Source organism: Lactuca saligna, chromosome 8 (assembly GCF_052625555.1).
Source record: "Lactuca saligna cultivar CGN05327 chromosome 8, ASM5262555v1, whole genome shotgun sequence".
Lineage (NCBI taxonomy): Eukaryota > Viridiplantae > Streptophyta > Magnoliopsida > Asterales > Asteraceae > Lactuca > Lactuca saligna.
In genome coordinates this window covers 37,778,250-37,785,213 of record NC_136424.1, presented here as the reverse complement: position 1 = coordinate 37,785,213, position 6,964 = coordinate 37,778,250, and the positions used below count along the sequence as shown (strand labels likewise).

At 34.8% G+C, this 6,964-nt stretch overlaps 2 pseudogenes; both read right to left on the bottom strand.

The window, feature by feature from the left end:
* Positions 1–3,007: 3,007 nt before the first annotated feature.
* On the bottom strand, positions 3,008–4,052 carry LOC145009560 (very-long-chain 3-oxoacyl-CoA reductase 1 pseudogene; annotated as a pseudogene).
* A 25-nt stretch (positions 4,053–4,077) lies between these two features.
* On the bottom strand, positions 4,078–5,847 carry LOC145009559 (receptor-like serine/threonine-protein kinase NCRK; annotated as a pseudogene).
* Positions 5,848–6,964: the final 1,117 nt, after the last annotated feature.

The following is a 6,964-nucleotide window of genomic DNA, read 5'->3' as shown; positions in this document are numbered from 1 at the left end:
CCCAACTATGATTAGGAAGGGTTATTTGGCTCAAAACCCCCATGTTAAGGAGTTTACGGCCCAAGCATGATCCTTGGCCGTAAACTCATGTTCTTGGTCCCAAAACATAATTTAAACATCAATTTGAAGGCTAAAGAGGTTGAATAACAAGATAGGGGTGTTACCTCTTTGATTGGAAGCCTTAAATCTTTGATTTGGACCTTTGATTTTGGGATGGGGAGAGAGGTTGGGAGAGTTAAATGAGAAATTGGCCAAAGGCTTCAAATGGAGGCTTAAACATGTTTATATAGGTCCTAAAACCTGAACACAGTGGAATTCTACCCGATACCGGCGTTAGACGAGGCTTTTGGTCTTACCCGATTGAGTAGTCGTAACCCGATACGGTAATTTCTAGAAATATTCCGATCACTAAAGTTGGGTGTTAAAATGATTTCTAAATGTATTAAGACACCCATTAAGTCATTTTAAATATGTACCAGTTAATGACTTAATTAAACGGAAGATCGGAAATCGAATTTGGAAATGACGATTGGTTACGTGAATTGAATTACAAAAGAGTTTCAAGAAATGATACAAAAATTTTGGGTTGTTACAAGCTGCGTACTCGTCTACACTTTAGAAGCACCTTCCACCCATAGACGGATGGTCAGAGTGAGCGGACCATCCAAACTCTAGAGGATATGTTGCGGGCGTGTGCTCTAGACTTTGGAGGTAGTTGGGATACTTACCTTCCTCTGGCTGGGTCACTACTAGAAAAACAGCCTTTTACGACGCTCATTGCGCGTCGTAAAAGGCTCAGACGACGCGCAAATGCGCGTCAAGGAAGGCCCTGTCATAAAGAGAGACGACGCGCATTTACGACGCGCAATTACGAAGCACGTTTACGACACACAATGCGTATCAAGGAAGGCCGTGTCATAAAGGAAGACGATACGCATTCGCGTGTCATAACCTTATGACGCGCGTGTTAATGACATGCAATGCGTATCAAGAAAGCCCCTGTCAAGAAAGGCCACGTCATAAATGAAGATGACACACAATTTTGCGTATCATAATTTTAAATGTTTAAAAAACATATTATTTATAGATTTACTAATTTTCAAATTAAATTTTTATTTAATGTCTCATAACAGAAAATAAAATATCATATACAAAAAATACAATCCATTGCATCAAATTTAATGTCATACAAATAATCGTTCCATAAAAAGATAAAACAAATCAGTAGAGTTGTAACAGAAATTTACAAACTAATAATTCTAATAACCTAATGTGTGCCTCACTATAAACAAGATTTGTGCTGATTTTTTTAAATGTGTGCCTCACTTGTCTCCACTCTTCGTTAATAACACCACTCAAGGACTCTAAATCTATGAACTTGCTCAAAGTATCTATATTTCTTGCACCAAAAAAAACATAACTACAAAATTAGTGTGAAGATGGATTATTACATTCTAAGAGAAGTAAAGAACCTTGAGCTTCCTCCAATGGGACACATGGGTAGTTAGACTCATACACTTTGCAACATGTATATCTCCTAATGCAAGATCAACTTTATTTCTCCAACTGGAAGGCCATATGAACCTATTTAGTTTATCCTTAAAAAGAGAAACATAAATTAAATTATTAGATTATTTATTTATTTTGACAAAAGTAGTCGAAAAATATTAAATACCTGACCAAAGCCAGCACTTACAAAATTAACAGCCCAACAACTGCCTTTTCTCCTTTAGCAATGATTCTATCGATATCTTCATCTGTGATTGTACTATCCTTTGAACTGAATACCATTTCAGCACCAAACCTCATCATTTGTAGCATCTCATCTTTGTTTATAGCTGCCAAAAAAATGACATGTTATTTAGAAGTAATGGAAACTAGTAAAAAGGTGATGTGAAGAAATGCTTACTCTTTTGCTCAGCTAAACGTCATTGTTGAATAACCATAGCATCAAGTGCAAGCTTTTTATTAGCTCTTTCAATGAATTTCTCCTCTATAGTGTACTGTTATGTTTACAATCAATTAAAATTAGTAAACAATCATTCCAGTAGCCTTGTCATCTATTATAGTACACCACAAATTCCTTTAATATAATAAGACATAGAGTTGATTAAACCAATACTTTCATGCTGCATAACAAATATAAATATAAATGTTAAGAGTATGAACCTATGAGAATATCAACACCCTTGAAGTCAAAAGTCAAAAGTTGAAATGGTAAATACCTATGAAACAGCCTGTTTACACAACTGATGCACAGTTTCATCATTCATTATAACTCCTGTGAAATGTAACACACATGAAAAAGGAGGGCAAAAATGTAAACATAAAGCTATTTGAAAATAAATGAAATCTCAATACTGTTAACATAAAGCAATTTGAAAATAAATGAAATCTCAAAGTAACATGATTGATCCATAGTTGAATCAAGACTTGTCATTTTTATTTGAAAATAAATGAAATCTCAAAGTAACATGGGGAGGGGCATTATCGGTATTTTGGGGTGAGACACTTTTTGGGTTATGGGGATTAACATGGGGAGGGGTATTATCAGAAGAAAAGCTACAAGGAACAACAAAACACAAAAGGTCCTCCATTGGGGACACACTAAGAGGCATATCAGGGGCAGTAACAGAGAGAAAATTATTGTTATTAGTAGTTTTTTGGTGTGTATCTATATCTTTAGGAGGTATACTTGATTAAGAAACAGTATTGTCCTGTTTTTGTATGGATGAATTCATATCAGGGGCAATATCGGCAGATTTCGAGAAAAAACTTGATTCATTTAAAGCAAATGGTTGAGGGATTTTGTTGTCTGTAACTGCGGGAATGCCAACTTCATTCTACAAATTTTAAGGATACTATTATTCAATTATCAAAAAACTTCTTTTATAAGAATGGTAAGAGGGTAGATTTCGATATCTTAAGTTAAGAGCAAGAAAAATAATGTTCATACTTCAACCTGAAACAACATTTTTAGATTATCGTCAAATAATTACGAAGAACCTTACGCTTTAGTAGTAGCATAAAGTGCATAAAGAGGACTAGAAGGCATAACAACTGCAACACCCGACCCAATATTAACAATAGCTCATTTCTTTCTCTTGATCATTCCAGTCAAGATGACATTTGTAACTTTAGTCGTCCCTTCAACATTAACCTTAATTAAATCAGACATCAACTTCATGAAAAAATCTAGCATAAGGATAACAAACCCCAACGTTATTTATCAAAACCCCAACATCTATACCAGCAAATGTTTCCTTAATCCTCTCAATCCCATGATCTAAATCACAACTAAAATATACCACAACAACTTTGATTTGAGTTTTTTTGAATTTAGTTCGGATTAAATCTGAAACATTGTTTAGTTTAGCAAGATTCTGACCCACAAGAACCAAATTTAGTCCTTTACTGGAAATTAATGAACACCTAATTAATAATTAATTGAATATATAAATGCAAGATTTGAAGGAGGAGGCCCAGATGCTGAAGTAACATTTTTGACCAATACCATCTTCAGGACCCGTAACCAATGCCCATGACCCGTATTTCGTGAGGTTTTTAGCGGGTCAGAGGAAATTAACGAACACCCAATTCAAGATTTGAAGGGATGATTTTAGTAGAGAAAAGGAACCTCCCAATTCAAGATTTGACCCAATACAACTATAAACATATTAACCTTCTCGTAGAGATCAAGGTCACCTCATGCTGTCAAATCAATTAGCAGCCTCACTAGGCACAATTGCTGAAAAAAGGAACCTCCCATTTGCTAGTATATTCTAACTGATATTCAGCCAGATCAGCTACAAGTGACACTAATCTCCTGCGTAGTCTAACATCAGCAGTGGCGTTGCTCAAAATGCCATAGAAAACAAGTTTTAAATTAGAAAAGACTTTGATTTGTCAACTTCCACATGCATTACATGTAGCATTAGGTCGCCGCCTTCGGAATAAAACAATTTGAGGCCATTTAGGTTGTTTCTAATAATCGTTGAAACAACATACAACGCTTTTATGGCTTCTTCCTCTAACACACTAGATTTCACCATTGTCATTATGAAAATTGATTGCAAGTTATAAAGCAGATGAAATATCGGACACACAAAAGGATTCAAAGTGTGGTTCAGTTAAGTCAACAGTGACTTCATCATCTCCACCATGTGAACCGGGACCTCTAACTGCAACTGGTTCTTTGTTTTCATGAGGGGTATGCACAAGCAATGAAGATTCAGATGAAAATGATCTACTGGATGACAATTGTTGAAGCTCGCATTCCATTCTAATGGTATAATCCTATTTAAGAAATTAAGATTTGTTTTAGAACGCAGAAAAAACGACTTAACAGAGACAAATTCAAAGTCAACGGAGAAATTCCGCCTTTTAGATTTTTCTGGTGCTATAGTTAGAAGTAATTGAACAACTTCACTCATTGTTGGGCGAGCATCAGGATCCAACAACAAACACTCTTTTGCTATATAAGCCATCACTTGCATCTCTTTTTCTTCAAACTTCCCTTTCAAACGTGGGTCCGACAGTTCCTTACTCACTATCCTGCTATATTGTAAAAGTGGTGTCACCTGAAAATGAAAACTATCCCTTTCTTTTACTAAATTACATTTTTTATCCCTTTTTTTGCAAATTTGGTCCCCAATAATTCTTATTATTGCAATCTTCGTCCTTATTTAGTAAAAGCAAATATAAGATTAACAAAAGAGTAAAAAATAATAATAAATAACCCAAATCACAAGACCACTAATAAGTTCAAGAAGCACAACACCAAAACTAAAAACATCTGACATCAGCGATGCCCTTCCAACAATCGCATATTTAGGGGCAAAATAGCCCAATGTCCCCTGCATTCTAGCAGGTGAGCTAGAACTGCTTGGAACACCATCACTCACCAAACTCTTAGCCATTCCTAGATCAGTAATCTACCAACAAAATCATCACACAATTAAAAATCAAACTTATTAATATTCACAAATGTGATATTAAAAATTATTAATCCTAATTCCCACCTTTGCTCTCCAGTTTTCATTCAAGAGAATATTAGTGGATTTAACATCTCTATGCAGGATTCTTGGTGCAGATGTTTCATGAAGATATTCCAACCCTCTAGCAGCTCCAATGGCTATGCAATGCGGGCCCCCCAGTCTAGAGATTTTCTGAAACCCCATCTAGACACTCTCTCAGGTTGCCATTTGACATGTATTCAAACACCAAAAGTATCTCAGGATGTTTTGTGTGGTATTGCTATTCCAAACAGTACCCAAGTAATGGCACCACATGATAGTGATGCAGTCTTGACAGCAGTTCAATCTGAACATAAACTGAACTTGTTTATTAAAAAAACTATTTTGCATTTATATATTTAATTAATTATTAATTATTACCTTTGTCAAAAATGTTACTTCAGCATCTGGGCCTCCTCCTTGAGATTTAATACGTTTGATTGAATCTTGCTAAACTATTTAGTTCTCATATATGCCTCAGCTTCTAACCTTGATTTCCATTTGACATTTCTTTAGCTCATTGGTAGATAACTGTTGAGCATCATGAACTCTTAATTCTAACTTTGCAGGATCTGAGTGACCTGCAGAAATAAGAACAAAATGCCAACTTCATTTAGAAAAATATAACATTTAAAGCAATATAAACTTTTGTTCATTATATAGAATAAACTAAAAATAACCATTCACAGTATCATATTTTTTTTACAATAAAAAATATATCTAAAAGTGAGATTACCAAAATACCATCACCTGTTTATGGAAATGATAATGTTTGTAACAGAAAATAGTTAAGATACCTTAAGCTAAATTCAAGCTTTCCCATATCCCTCATTTATTTGGGTTAGAAATTGCACATACAACCTAATCTACATTCATAAACGATTCAACAAAAGGTATAAGCTAACCGCACCCTACAAAATCTGTCACCAAGGCTCTATTGGTCACATTTGTACACTTAAACTAACATATACAATAGGAAAAAGATTAAACAATGAAGAAAAGGACTATGATGATAGTAAGAATAGTATAGATATACGTGATCCTCATAGTCTTTAATATACTGCTTAGCCCTATTAAAGATAACTCATGGTTTTTTTTTGGTGCATCTAGATTCGCCAAAAACCATATGAATCCGGATTATCTAGAAGATCAGGTGGATATGGGACAATCCAACATGAAGCGGTGTGGACCCACTTTGATATGTGTCATCGATGCTTTTCTGGTTTCTCATAAAGAAAAGAAGATCAAAACAAGTACAGAATTGATTTAAAATTATAAATCAACTCAAAATAAAATAAGAATTAAAACAAAATAGGAGTTGAATGCACAACATTTCACATTTCCTAGTTCTACTAATAAACAATGAAGAGGATTAGTGAACAATAAGCATAAATTATTCAAAAAAAAAAACAAATTAGCATCAGAAGAAGAATTCTAGAACCTATTTTAGAACACAAATCTACCAATAAAAAATCAAATCCAGAACAACAATATATGTAACAAAACCTACGAGGAAAACTTTCAATCAGGTTTCAAATTTCATGTTTAGGGTTCGGAAATGGGCAAAATTCCCAAAGAACCGGACACCACGGAATCGATTCATCATTCGGTCCAAATATTATTATAAATCCCGAATTAGACTTATGTAATTACCCCTGATCGCACTTCGCGCCTTCATCTTTGATAGGGTTCGAATAGAATAACGAAACAAAGCGTCTTCAGAGGAACAGAAAACAGAATATGGAATATCCGGAAGGTTAAGGGGATATACCATAGTTGAATATTAGGTGGTGTGAAGAATCGAATTTGATGTCCATGGCATCGTCCTCAAGTGAAATAGATGAACTGGTGAATTTTTTGGCAGGAAATCAAGGGTTTTTGTGGATGACCTCGTCAATGTTTTTGTTGGGGAAGAAGACCGACATGTTGGAAGAGAAGGAGAATCGTTG